We start from the raw sequence: 13062 nt of genomic DNA, 5'->3' as shown, positions 1-13062 counted from the left end.
TAACACTCACCACATTCGCTGAAGGAGTCGTTAAATATACAAAGTTCCAGGTGGTAGATATGGAGATGGCTTACAACATGATTCTTGGAAGACCATTCCACGAAATGGATGTTGTTCCTTCAACCTTGCATCAAGTTATTAAATTTCCATTGCCATGGGGAATCTATCAAATTCATGGAGATCAACATACAGCCAGGGCTATCAACTCTGTTGCAGATACAAGCACGAGAGATGAAGGTAAATAGCAATCACAGAAGACAGTTGAGGTCACCACAACACAAACCTCAACTGAACAAGGGCAAACAGATGTAAATTCAAGGCCTGATACCATTCAAGAACCAGAAGAGAATGAAAATATCAAAACAATAATAGAGTAATTAGAGCCTGTCGTGTTATTTGCTCAATGGCTTGATAAAAAAGTCTATGTTGGATCCAATCTTAGCCAAGGTATGAGAGGTAAGTTAATTGAATATCTGAAAACTAACGTGGATTACTTTGCTTGGTCCCATTCTGACATGACAGGAATACCCCCGGAGGTGATGACCCATAAACTAAATGAAGATCTATCGTACCCTCCTGTCAAGCAAAAGAAAAGAAAGTAAGGAACTTTCAAGAATCAGGTGATTCTGGAAGAAGTCCAAAAATTGCTAAAAATTGGTTCTATTCGTGAGGTAAAATATCCTAACTGGTTAGCTAACATTGTTGTAGTTCCAAAGAAGAATGGTAAGTGGTGGGTTTGTGTAGATTACACAGATCTTAATAAAGCATGCCCTAAAGATTCTTTTCCACTACCACACATAGATCAATTAATTGATGCAACTGCAGGTCACGAACTATTAAGTTTTTTAGATGCATATTCAGGTTATAATCAGATTAAAATGGATCTGGGAGATGAAGAAGAAACTTCATTCATAACAGACAGGGGGACTTATTGTTATAAAATAATGCCCTTTGGTCTGAAGAATGCAGGTGCAACATATCAGAGGTTAGTTACCAAAATATTTTAAGAGCATTTAGAAAAGACTATGGAGGTATATATAGATGATATGCTTGTTAAAACTCAGTATTCAAAAGATCACATATCACACTTATCTGACACATTTTCAATTTTGCGCAAATTTAATATGAAGTTAAATCCCGAAAAATGTGCGTTTGGCGTTGCATCAGGCAAGTTTTTCGGTTTTCTTGTTTCTAACCATGATATTGAAGTAAATCCTGCACAGATCAAGGCCATTGAGGAAATCCCTGATATACTTTTAAACAAGAAAGAAGTTCAAAGATTAACAGGGAGAATTGCAGCCTTGGGAAGATTCATTTCTAAATAATCAGAGAAGTGTTTCAAATTCTTCTCAGCCCTTAAGAAGCAGGATCATTTCGAATGGAATGAGGAATGTCAACAGGCATTCAGGAATTTGAAAACGTACTTATCAAATCCACCTTTGCTAGCAAAACCAAAGGTTGGGGAAAGACTACTCATTTACCTTGCTGTTTCGCAAGTTGCGGTAAGCGATGTTTTTGTCCGAGAAGAACAAGGTAAACAATCCCCTATCTACTATGTTTCTTTGTTAGATGCGGAGACGCGATATCCTCAGTTAGAAAAACTTTCACTTGCATTAATCATGGCATCTAGAAAGTTAAGATCTTACTTTCAATGTCATCATATCGCTGTAGTAACTGTCTACCCTTTACGTAATATATTACATAAGCATGAGCTATCGGGTAGGTTAGCTAAGTGGGCAATAGAGTTGAGTGAATACGAAATCACGTACTAACTTAGAACTGCTATAAAATCACAAGTGTTAGCTGATTTCATGGCCGATTTTAGCCAAGAGATGCAATTAGAAGCAGAAAAAGAATTACAGGTATTCAAGGGGCTAACCTGGGAATTTGGACTTTATTCACTGATGGCTCATCTAATGTAAAAGGTACAGGTTTAGGGATTGTCTTGGTACCACATACGGGTGAGACTATTCGACAAGCTATTAAATGTCACTCTATAACTAACAATGAAGCGGAGTATGAGACTATGATTGCAGGTCTAGAATTGGCACGAGAGCTTGGCATAAATCAGATTATAATTAAGAGTGATTCGCAACTCGTGGTTAATCAAATGCTTGGGACTTATGCAGCTAGGGAAGCAAGGATGCAACAATACTTAGAAAAGGTACAGGAATTGATAAAGCAATTTCAAACCTGGAAAGTTATACATACCAAGGGATAAAAATGTTGAAGCAGACACCCTAGCTAATCTCGCATCTGCAGCTGATGTGGCAAGCGATGCAAACGCCTCAGTTATACATTTGTTTCATTCAGTTCTTTATCCTGATAAGAATGAGGTAAATTTTAATAATTTAACTTGGGATTAGAGGAACGAGATTGTCGCGTTTTTGCAGTATGGTACCGTCCCTGATGATAAGAAGAAAGCTCATGCGCTTCGAAAGAAGGTTGCTCGGTACTGCTTAAAGCAAGGCAATTTGTAGCGTAAAATATTCGGTGGTCCCCTAGCAAGATGCCTCGGACCTTCACAAATGGAGTATGTAATGAAAAAAATACACGAGGGACATTGCAGGAATCATGCAGGAGGAAGGTCATTGGTAATAACCTTAATTAGGGCAGGTTATTACTGGCCTAGAATGGAAAAAGAAGCAAAAAGTTTCGTGGCCAAATGTGATAAATGTCAAAGGTACGGTAACAATATGCATAGACCTACGGAATTATTACATCCGGTCATTGCCCCATGGCCATTTATGAAATGGGGAATGAAGATCGTGGGTCCATTACCACAAGCAAAAAGACAGGTAAAATTTCTGCTCGTGCTCACTGATTATTTTACTAAATGGGTAGAGGCAGGAGCATTTAAACAGTTGCGAGAAAAGGAAGTCAAAGACTTTCTTTGGCGGAATATCATAGCCGATTCGGTGTACCAAAGGAGATCGTGTGTGATAATGGTCCTCAATTTATTGGAGCACAAATCACAGAATTCTTTCAAAGTTGGCAAATTAAAAGGATTACGTCAACACCTTATCATCCGGAGGGTAATGGGCAAGCAGAATCAACAAACAAAGTTATTATCAATAATTTAAAGAAACAATTAGAGGAATCAAAAGGTAACTGGCCCGAAGTGTTACCTGGAGTTTTATGGGCATATCGCACAACTGCAAAAACAAGTACATGAGAAACACCGTTTTTATTGGTTTATGGAGCTGAGGCTTTAATTTCAGTTGAGATAGGGGAACCAAGTACGCGGTTCACACAGGCGACACAAGAATCTAATGACGAGGAGATGCGGGTCAATCCAGATTTACTCGAGGGGAGGAGAGAAGCTGCATTGATAAGAATGGTAGCACAAAAGCAAGTCATAAAACGATATTACAACCAAAAAGCACGCCTCAGATTCTTCAAAGTGGGGGACTTCGTGCTTAAAAAGGTTTTTCAATCCACTAAGGCAGCTAACGCGGGTAAATTAAGTCCAACATGGGAAGGACCCTATAGAGTTCGTGATATTGCAGGAAAGGGAGCATATGAGCTGGAGACAATGGATGGCAAGATACTACCTTCACATTGGAATGTTGTTCACTTGAAGAGATACTATTTCTAAGAAATACCCACAGTCAGGTATCACTATTTCAAATTTAATTTTTGAATTGTTAAAATTTTACTAACAATTTTAGATGATAGGCAAAAAGCTAACTCGTACTAAATGATGAGTCACGACCTGTAATGCACATGGAATAACCTAAAATTCCTGGCCTAGGGTTACAATTATTTTGATAGAAATTCATATAGGTTAAGCAGTCTTCATCTAAAATCGCATCTATGAGTCCCGTATGTTTTTCCTTTTCAGGAAAAGGACCAAATGAGAGAATCTATCAAGTGCTCGAGGCTTCATACTTCAACACTCAAACACTTGGGGGACTACATAATATACACAGATATGTGTATAAAGAAGGCAAAGAAGATTAAGAAAAATCAAGCCTAAAAGAGTCAAGTGCAGAGTAAAAGTCACAAGGTCACGAGATGAAGCCACGAGCTAAGGCCAAAGAAAAACCTCACTATAGTTAGGGTAAAGACTATGTACTAAAATGGGTTATAAGAAAAAAACCAGTGTCTATTATTCTTCTTTTGAAAAAATCTGTTACAAGAAAAACAGTTACGAGAAAGTTATAGATGTAATTCAAATACATGTAAAGTATTGTTCAAAACATGTCAAAGTTATTTCAAAGAAACATGTGTGTTCCTATTTCTTTTATTGTATGATAACACCATTATGAAGTTGAGACGTCTTCTTTATTAAGTGTCAAAATATAAAAGGGCCCTCTTTTATAAAATTCATGTTTAATTAGTTAGTCTTGAGATTAACAGAAGCATTTTCGAAGAACAAAAATGCGAATTATTCTATAAGTCCTTAAAAATAAAGGCAAGAATAAAGCAGACAGAAGTTTAAGATAATAACATGAAAAATTTCGTAATATCTAAAAACTGAAGACTAAGTATGAACTTAGTCATAAAGCTATAAAATTGTTTATATAAATTGCCCCATAAAAGACTTGGGGACTTGCGTTTCCAAATCCAACCCTCAAATGAAGCTAAGGGTTTGATTACAATTTTTCAAAATAAAAACAAAAAATAAAATCATTCAAATGATTAAAACTGGTCACTAAGAAGTTTGCGGAACTAAAGCAGGAGCATCAATAGCAGTGGGCTCAATTTGGGCAGGTGCATCAACAGATGCGGTTTCAACTTGGCTTGCAGAAACATGCTCGATTGGGCTTGACAGAGTTCGGATACCCGTATCAGCTTCAACATTTACGGGAGCTTCAACCACAGGAAAAGGGAAGTCCTGAGTTTGCTGAGATTTTTCAATGGTTTCATTGATCTTAGCTAACTCCGACTCCAGGTTGAAGTTTTCTTGGCCAGATTCAATTAGGGTATCTCGACGAGAATTCAAAAATGCCCAACTTACCTCAACAGTAGATTTTTCTTCAAGGGTCTCATAATCCTTTTCCCAATCAGCAATCTCATTCTTTAGCTCTTCGTTTTCAGCCAAAGCAAAGTTGTAAGAAGCTTGAAGAGAGGCATGAGATCTCTCTAAAGCACGAACCTTGTCAGCCGAGACTCGAAGGTCTTCTTGTGCTTGAGTTAAGCTTTGCACAAGCTCCCCAGTGTAAACTTCTTTTTGACGCAAAAGAGCCTTTAACTCTCTGTTCTCTTCGTTGGATTTAGATAGTTGCTCTGAGAAGGAAGATTCGAGACGTTCTTTGTCTTTTTCTGCTTGGCTTGAGGAATCCTTTGCAATCGCTATCTCTGAAGTTAAAGCTCGCACCTGCTGTTCTAGGGTACTGTTGCCTTCTTGTAAATCTTCCATATCAATTTGTGCATTCTCAAATTGTTCCTTCCAATTGATCGCCTCCAATTGAGAATCACGTGCTACCTTCTCCAAGAGAGGGATTTTGCTCATCATTTCTGTGCCGATAAGATTGGCCTAAAAAAGGAAAGGAAATAAGAATATAAGAATCCCAAAGATAAAAAAAAATTATAAGGTAAAGAAGGGAGAGAAGGAAAGTACCTTCAAAGTGGCATGCACGGTATCATTCATTAGAGTCAGGGAACTATGGCTCTCCAGCTTTGCTTTTTCGATTGGACCGATTAAAGTTTCCAGCCATACATCTGTCTGACCTGACTTCCTCAAAAGGCTGCTATCTGCAGGAACTTCAATGGTTACCCTCCTCATAGCGGCACTTCTACTTGAAGAGCCCGCTTCCGTATGGTGAACAATAGGAGGGGGAGTTGTTGAAGGAGGAGCGGTAGAGGAAGTGAAAACAGTAAAAGAAGGAATAGAAACAGCTGGGGCTGGTAAGGAAGGAATCATAGGCACGGAAGTTGAGAAAGAAGATAAGGGTATTTCGTCTAAAACAGGCCCTAAACTTCTACTGCCAAAACCACTGAAGAAAAGTTGATCAATAGATTCATGCGTATCATGGGGAGGGATGTCATCGTCAGGAATTATTACTGGGGTTTCAACAGGTTCGGTAAGAGGAACAGAAAGACGAGGGGAAATTTCAACTTCGTCATCAGAGACAATGCGTCTCCTAGCTCGTGGCCTCATCACCGGGGAACCCCCATCTTCCTCTTCTTTAGAGTATCCTTCTTCAACAGTTTTCCTTTTTGCAGAAGAAGAACCCAAGACTATTTCTCGGGCTCTTTCTAAAGAGATACGGGTTCCTGAAGAGACATGAGAGGCCGCAACTGCTTCAGCAGTAACTCCTCGAATAGCAAATCCTGATAAAAAGAAGGATGGAAGTTAGAACCATAAAGAAAAATATATACATGCGTGAAAGATGAAATAAAAACTCTTACCATGAGTCTTTACTTTCCAACCGTAACGGTTAGAAAGTGTTTTCCATGACCTACCATCTATTGGTGCGGCCTTCAGCAATTTATCTACCCAACCACGAAAATTGGGAATATTTTCCACCACTCTCATGGTTGCTAAAAAAAGGAGGAGCAAAAATTAGAGAAGTTGATAACCTTGAAGGAAAAAGGTACGAGATGGATAAAAGACTTACGTGCAAAATTCCACTTCTCAGGTAAGGGAACGTTATTCTCACCCACTAAACCAACAGTGGGGGCAACAACAAATCGGGCATACCTGCCACGGTCTTTGTTATCTTCAAGGCTCACTAAAACCCTCTTACTCCTGGCCACTAGGGTAAAAACGCCATTACGAAAAAGTCTAGGGGAGTAAAGATGAATCAGGTGAGGGAAAGTAAAGGAAACGTCAACCAAATTGGTTAAATGCCTCAAACAAGCAACAACCCTCCATATGATTGGGCCAATTTGACTCAAACAGACATTAAAGAAACGACAAAATTCAAGAATAACTAGGTCAATAGCTGATTTAGACCCTAAAGTGAAAGGGTATGTATAAACAAAAGAGAACCCAGTCAAGTAAGAAGTAATTCTATGATTTGGATTAGAGATAATAATGGGAAAATCATTACTCCAATGGCAGTCTTTGCAAACTACAGGAGTTAAAACTTCTGTAATTTGAGTGGGGTAAGTGTCAGCACGATCTAAGGCGTAAACCTGGTTTCTAAGAGATTCCCTATCATGGTAAAAAGATAATTTTGTAGGGACTATTTCCTCTATTAAAGGTTCATGTAATGGTTCAGAAGGTTCTTTATCCCTAGAAGAAGATCTGTAAAAAAGGGAACCTCTAGTTCTGGAAGAAGGACCAGAACTAGGTGAAGGTATAGACGAACTACCACCGCGAGTAGACCCTAAGATACGAAGTCTACCTCCCCTTCTATGTCCAATGGGGGCGCTAGGGAAGGTATCAATAATGGGAACTCTCCTAGGATTAGGATTTGGTGAAGACATAGCGAAGAAGAAGAATGTGAGGAATTAAGTGTTCAATAAGCTTTATGTGGTAAAAGACAAGGAGAGAAGTTATATTTATATTAATACGCCACCACCAAAGGTAAAAGTATAGTGATGGAAGAACCATAATAATGATAACTGACACTTCGTGAATAGTGGAGCCGTAAAAAGCCTTGAAAAAGGGCTGCAAAACTGCAGAACTAATGAAAAAAAGACACATGTACGGAGCAGTAAATGGAAGCGACAATTGAAGCGTCAATTTTGTCATAGCATTAATGGTGACAAAAATTCTCTTTTAATGAAATCCACTTCCCAAATATACAACTGATGAATAAATGGAAAGTGGGGGGACTATCTGTATTGGGAAATATTGTATTTTAATATAAAGGTGACGTGACGAATACGTGTCGAAACACGTAGACTGGTCAAATGGTCAAAGAATTACAACTAGCCAAGAGGCACGAGTTGTAACAGATACGAGTAAATAGCAGAGGAAGAGGCACGGGTAGGAATACAAATAACCCAGCACCCGTACCTATCTAAGTCATTTATGTCCGAGAATCAAAAGGAATGAATCTGATGTTAGAAAAGAGTGCAGATACGGCATTTAATAGGCATTAAATGTGGAATACGTTAGAGAATTTGTATTGAATATAATGATTATGTAACGTAGCATTAAATGTCTTTAATTACTCATAATAGCCTCATTATGATTTGGACAAAACGTATATCTCCAAGATATCTATAAAAGGGAGACATCTGATCAATTGTAAGGACACAAAATACTATTGATATAAGACTTTGGTTTACTTGTTTTTCTCTTGATTACTCTCTTGCTACTTAAATTACTTCCTTTGATACATTCTTTTGATTATCAGTAACCCGTATTCTTCTAAACTCTAGCTTTGACTAAAAATTCATTTTTTGGTTAAACACTTACCTCTACCCTAGAGGGAGTAGAGAGGCTGTTTCCGGGAGAGATCCTCAGCTCAGAGACAATAGATCTATGACAACAAAAACTTGCAAAATAATATCAGCAACGTGAGAGACAACAAATAGGAAGGTGTGGAGGTCGAGTATTAGGGTTGTAGGTTAAGGGATAATCGAGCGATTTTCCTCTTTGTCCTGATTTCCCTCTTTGTAAAGATATGTTTGAGAAGCCTTTTGCTGTACCCAAGGAAAACCCTAAGCTCGGCACATCACTTATTTTCAGCGAGATTGATAGGCTCTATGAGCAGGTAATTTTTTGTAACTTTTGCTCGGCGTCCTGATCTTCGTCTTTCTAACTCTGTTTCTTTCATGGTTACAAGGCAAGGTGCTTTATAATCAGACCTTTTCCCGGTTTCAGACTGAGTCGACTCACTACGAGGGTGAGCACAGAAAACTCATCTCGGAAGCTGATGAGATTAGAGCTCTTTTTACCAAGAAGGAGAAGGAACTTCGTGGCCTTCGGGATTGTTTGGAAGCGGCGTCCCGTGAGAAGACTACTCTTGCTGAGCAGGTTATGTAGTTTATGTTTGCTTTTGTCTAAATGTTTACCTGATTTCAGCGTTTTAACGCCTTTGGGCTGGTCTACGCAGCTCGAGAAGAAGGATGTCCTTATGAGGGAGGAGCTCCGAGCCAGAGACTCCGAAATTCTCGAACTCAAATGGCACATGAGTGAGATAGCTTCCAAAAGAGATACCCTCCAGGGGAAGGTGGTCTTAGTCGGGTATCAACTTCATGATGCGAGGGCGGAGAGTAATAAGTACAAAGATCTTCATACTAAGTTAGTTGTTGTGCTATACAGGATCAAAGATAAAGACAGGGCGCTCGTATCATCGCACAAAAAGGGTGTTATTGCTGCAAATGCTCAGGCCAGGAGAGTGCCCGAAGGGGCCGAGCTACAATTGAATCGAGCTGTGGAACATGATCGACTAGAGTCTCGGAGGCGGACTCTCGAGGATATACATGCAGGGGGCATTGATCTGTCTGCCGAGCTCGAGAGGGTGAAGACCCTAGAAGAGAAGGTTGCGGCCCTGTTTGCTTCTGAAAGTGAGTCGAGTAGTGGTTCAGGAGATTATGAGGACAAAGGCGAAATCCCCAAAGGGGAAGAGGCCGTCGAGGACCCTGGGACCGTGGCCGGAGCCGTTGGGGGCACAACCTCCGAGGGAACCATCGAAGGCATAGACTCGATGGTAGATTAGGCCTTGTTAATGTACCCGTGTGAGCAATATATATAAATAGCCTTTCGTTTCTCATCATTTCTCATTTTTCCTTTGCTTTAATGATTGGCCCGGGAATTCGGACCTCAAATTAAACCCATGGGTTTTTGCTATTGCTGGGCGATTTGTGACGGTCAAAAGTTGACCATTTGGGACTTAGTCCCCGAGTCAGGTTCTTGACTCGAGTTTACCGACCTTTAGGTCTAGAAATCAGTCATGAGGCCCTTTTTAAGGTGGCGATAGTGGCTCTTACGCATTGGGTTGGTATGACCTTTAACTTTGGGCTGGCGGCAGTGGCTCTTACGCATTGGGTTGGTATGACCTTTTAATTTAAGCTGGCGACAGTGGCTCTTACACATTGGGTCGGTACGACCTCTAGTATAGACTTTATTTTTCCCTCGTTGAAGTTTTGTTCGTCCGACTCTTCGATGGTTCGATAAGAACCTATATTGTGAGCCATTATGTGACGATAGATGAGCACCTTGGGAGGCTTCACTCGATGGCTGAATTGTTTCGAAGCCTTTTTGTTGTTTGGAGCTGATTGTGATCGAAGCTCTTTTGCATATGCCGAGGGTAGCCTGATTAACCGGTTCTTTTCGAAGTAATTGAAGGCTTGTGATTTTGTGGCGACGGTCGGGCATCCTCGAGTCGCGTTAATTTGGCCAGAGCCTTATGATCGGAGTCATTGTATTTGGCCGTAGCCTTTTAGTCCCCGAGTGAGGTAGCCTCGGCATCTATATCGAGGGTATGACTTTTTAGGTGTCTTACAAGTTCGAATATATAGCCTTGTCTTTAAGGTCAGAATTATGCCTTTTGTAAGATCTTATAAATTTGAGCATGCCTTACTTGAGGTCTTACAGATAAGTTACTTGGTAGAAGTATAATTCCCTTAGTGGTCTTATAGATAAGTTACTGTAATTCCCCTTGAGGTCTTACAGATAAGTTACTTGGTACAAGTATATACAAGTGATCAGAGTCATTGTATTTGGCCGTAGCCTTTTAGTCCCCGAGTGAGGTAGCCTCGGCATCTATATCGAGGGTATGACTTTTTAGGTGTCTTACAAGTTCGGATATATAGCCTTGTCTTTAAGGTCAGGATTATGCCTTTTGTAAGATAATCGTTCGGGGTTAATACTCGATATCATACCTCTCCCCCTCCCCCCCCCCGAGCTCGATGGCCTATTTGGCCAGTCGGCCCGATAATTTGGGCTTATGCAATATGCTTAGAAGAGGATATGTCGTTAAAACACAAATGCGATGGCATTGAAAATAAGGTTTTAATTTTCGGGATGCGCTTATCAATGCAAGAGCCAATTTTTTCAGGTGCAGATACCTGATTTCGGCATCTCCCAGGGTCCGACTTACATAATAAATAGGAAATTGCGTACCTTGTTCTTCTCGAACCATCACACCACTTACCGATACCTCGGATATTGCCAGGTACAAACAGTGTTTCACCCTCCTTTGGGGTGTGGGTAAAGGAGGGCTTATCAGATATCGCTTCAACTCCTCTAAGGTGCGTTGGCATTCCGGAGTCCATTCGAAGCTGTTTTTATTTTTGAGCAAGGAGAAGAAGTGATGACTTCTGCATTGAAAGATATGGCTTAGATCAACAGCTGTTCTGCGACAGCAGAGATAAAAGTTTGATGACATCGATATGAATTGACCTAAGGCTGTTATCCGCCCAGTCAACTGTTGCACGACCTTCACATCGTTTACCACCGTGATTTCTTCGATGGCTTTGATTTTGTAGAGGTTGATCTCAATCCCCCTATTGACACCATGAAGCCTAAGAATTTGCCCGAACCCACTCCGAACGCACATTTCTCGGGATTGAGTTTCATGTTGTAGCTTATGAGGATGTCGAATGTTTCCTGCAAATGAGTCAAATGGTCCTCTGCGCGCGGGGACTTAACTAGCATATCATCAATATAAACTTCCATAGATTTGCCTATTTGATGCTCGAACATCTTATTAACCATACATTGGTATGTGGCTCCCGCATTTTACAATCTGAAGGGCATCACGTTGTAGCAGTACGTACCGTACTTTGTGATGAACGAAGTCTTTTCCTTGTCCATGGGGTTCATCTGGATTTGATTATACCCCGAGTAGGCATCGAGAAAAGTAAGGATCTCATGGCCGGCCGTGGCATTGATCAGGCGATCGATATTGGGCAAAGGGAATGAATCTTTGGGGCATGCTTTATTCAAGTCTTTATAATCTACGCACATTCTTAATTTATTCCCCTTTTTGGGAACTACCACCACATTAGCCAACCATTCGGAATATTTTACCTCCCTAATAGACCATATTTTGAGGAATTTTGTTACCTCATCCTTGATGAACGCATGTTTTACCTCGGACTGAGGTCTCCTTTTTTGCTTCACCGGTTTGAACCTGGGGTCGACACTTAGTTGATAGGCGGTTATTTCCGGCGGGATCCCTTTGATGTGTAAATGGGACCAAGTAAAGCAATCGATGTTATTAATAAAAAATTGAATGAGTTTTTTCCTGAGTTCGGGGGTTAGTCCCATTCCCAGGTATACCTTCTGATCTGGGAGATGCTGGATCAAAACAGCTTGCTCCAGTTCTTCAATTGTTGACTTTGTTGCATCCGATTCTTCGGGGGCAATGAAGGTTCAGGGAGTGAAGAAGTCTTCTTCATCGTCCTCAAAGGTCTGTATGTCTACCAGCTCCTTCGAGGCAGAGGGTATAGAAGTTGGTACCTCCTCGTGAACCGCGAACATCTCCTTTGCCACATGATGTTCCCCATCTACTGTTTTTATACCGTCTTTTGTTGGAAATTTCATCATATAATGAAGAGTTGACGATACTGCCTTCATTTTGTGTATTCATGGCCTTCCAAGCAATGCGTTGTGCCTCATGTCACCTTCAATGACGTGAAATTTGGTATTCCGAGCTATATCAGACATGTTAACCGGGAGGGTGATCTCCCCCTTTGTTGCTTCGCCCGCCATGTTGAAGTCGTTGAGGACTCGGGAGGTAGGTATGATTTGGTTGAGCAGTCCGAGCTGTTCTACCACCTTCGACCTGATTACGTTGGCCGAGCTACCTGGATCCACGAGTACAAGTTTAACTTAAACGTTATTCAAGAGAAATGAAATTACCAGCGCATCGTTATGTTGATGAGACAAGGTCTCGAAGTCTACTTCACTGAATGCTAGGATGTCCTCGGGCATGCGACCCCGAATCTGCCCTTCTGTTGCAACGGAAACTTTTGTCCGTTTGATTACGGGTCTTGAGGAACGTCGGTCCCCCCAATGATCATATGAATGATGTGCTGAGGTTTCCCGTTTCGTTCCTCCTGTCTGCCTCTCTTTCTTTCCGGGATGGGGTTTTCCGAGATTCCTGTTGGTTTTCTTGGTGTATACTTCCGTTAGTGTGGGAGCTTATATCGACGTGTCGGGCATTGTGTGAGACCACATCCACGGGGATTGGCTCTGGTGCGTCCTCG

Source organism: Nicotiana sylvestris, chromosome 11, assembly GCF_000393655.2.
Source record: "Nicotiana sylvestris chromosome 11, ASM39365v2, whole genome shotgun sequence".
Classification (NCBI taxonomy): Eukaryota; Viridiplantae; Streptophyta; class Magnoliopsida; order Solanales; family Solanaceae; genus Nicotiana; species Nicotiana sylvestris.
Note: the sequence above shows the minus strand (reverse complement) of the source record.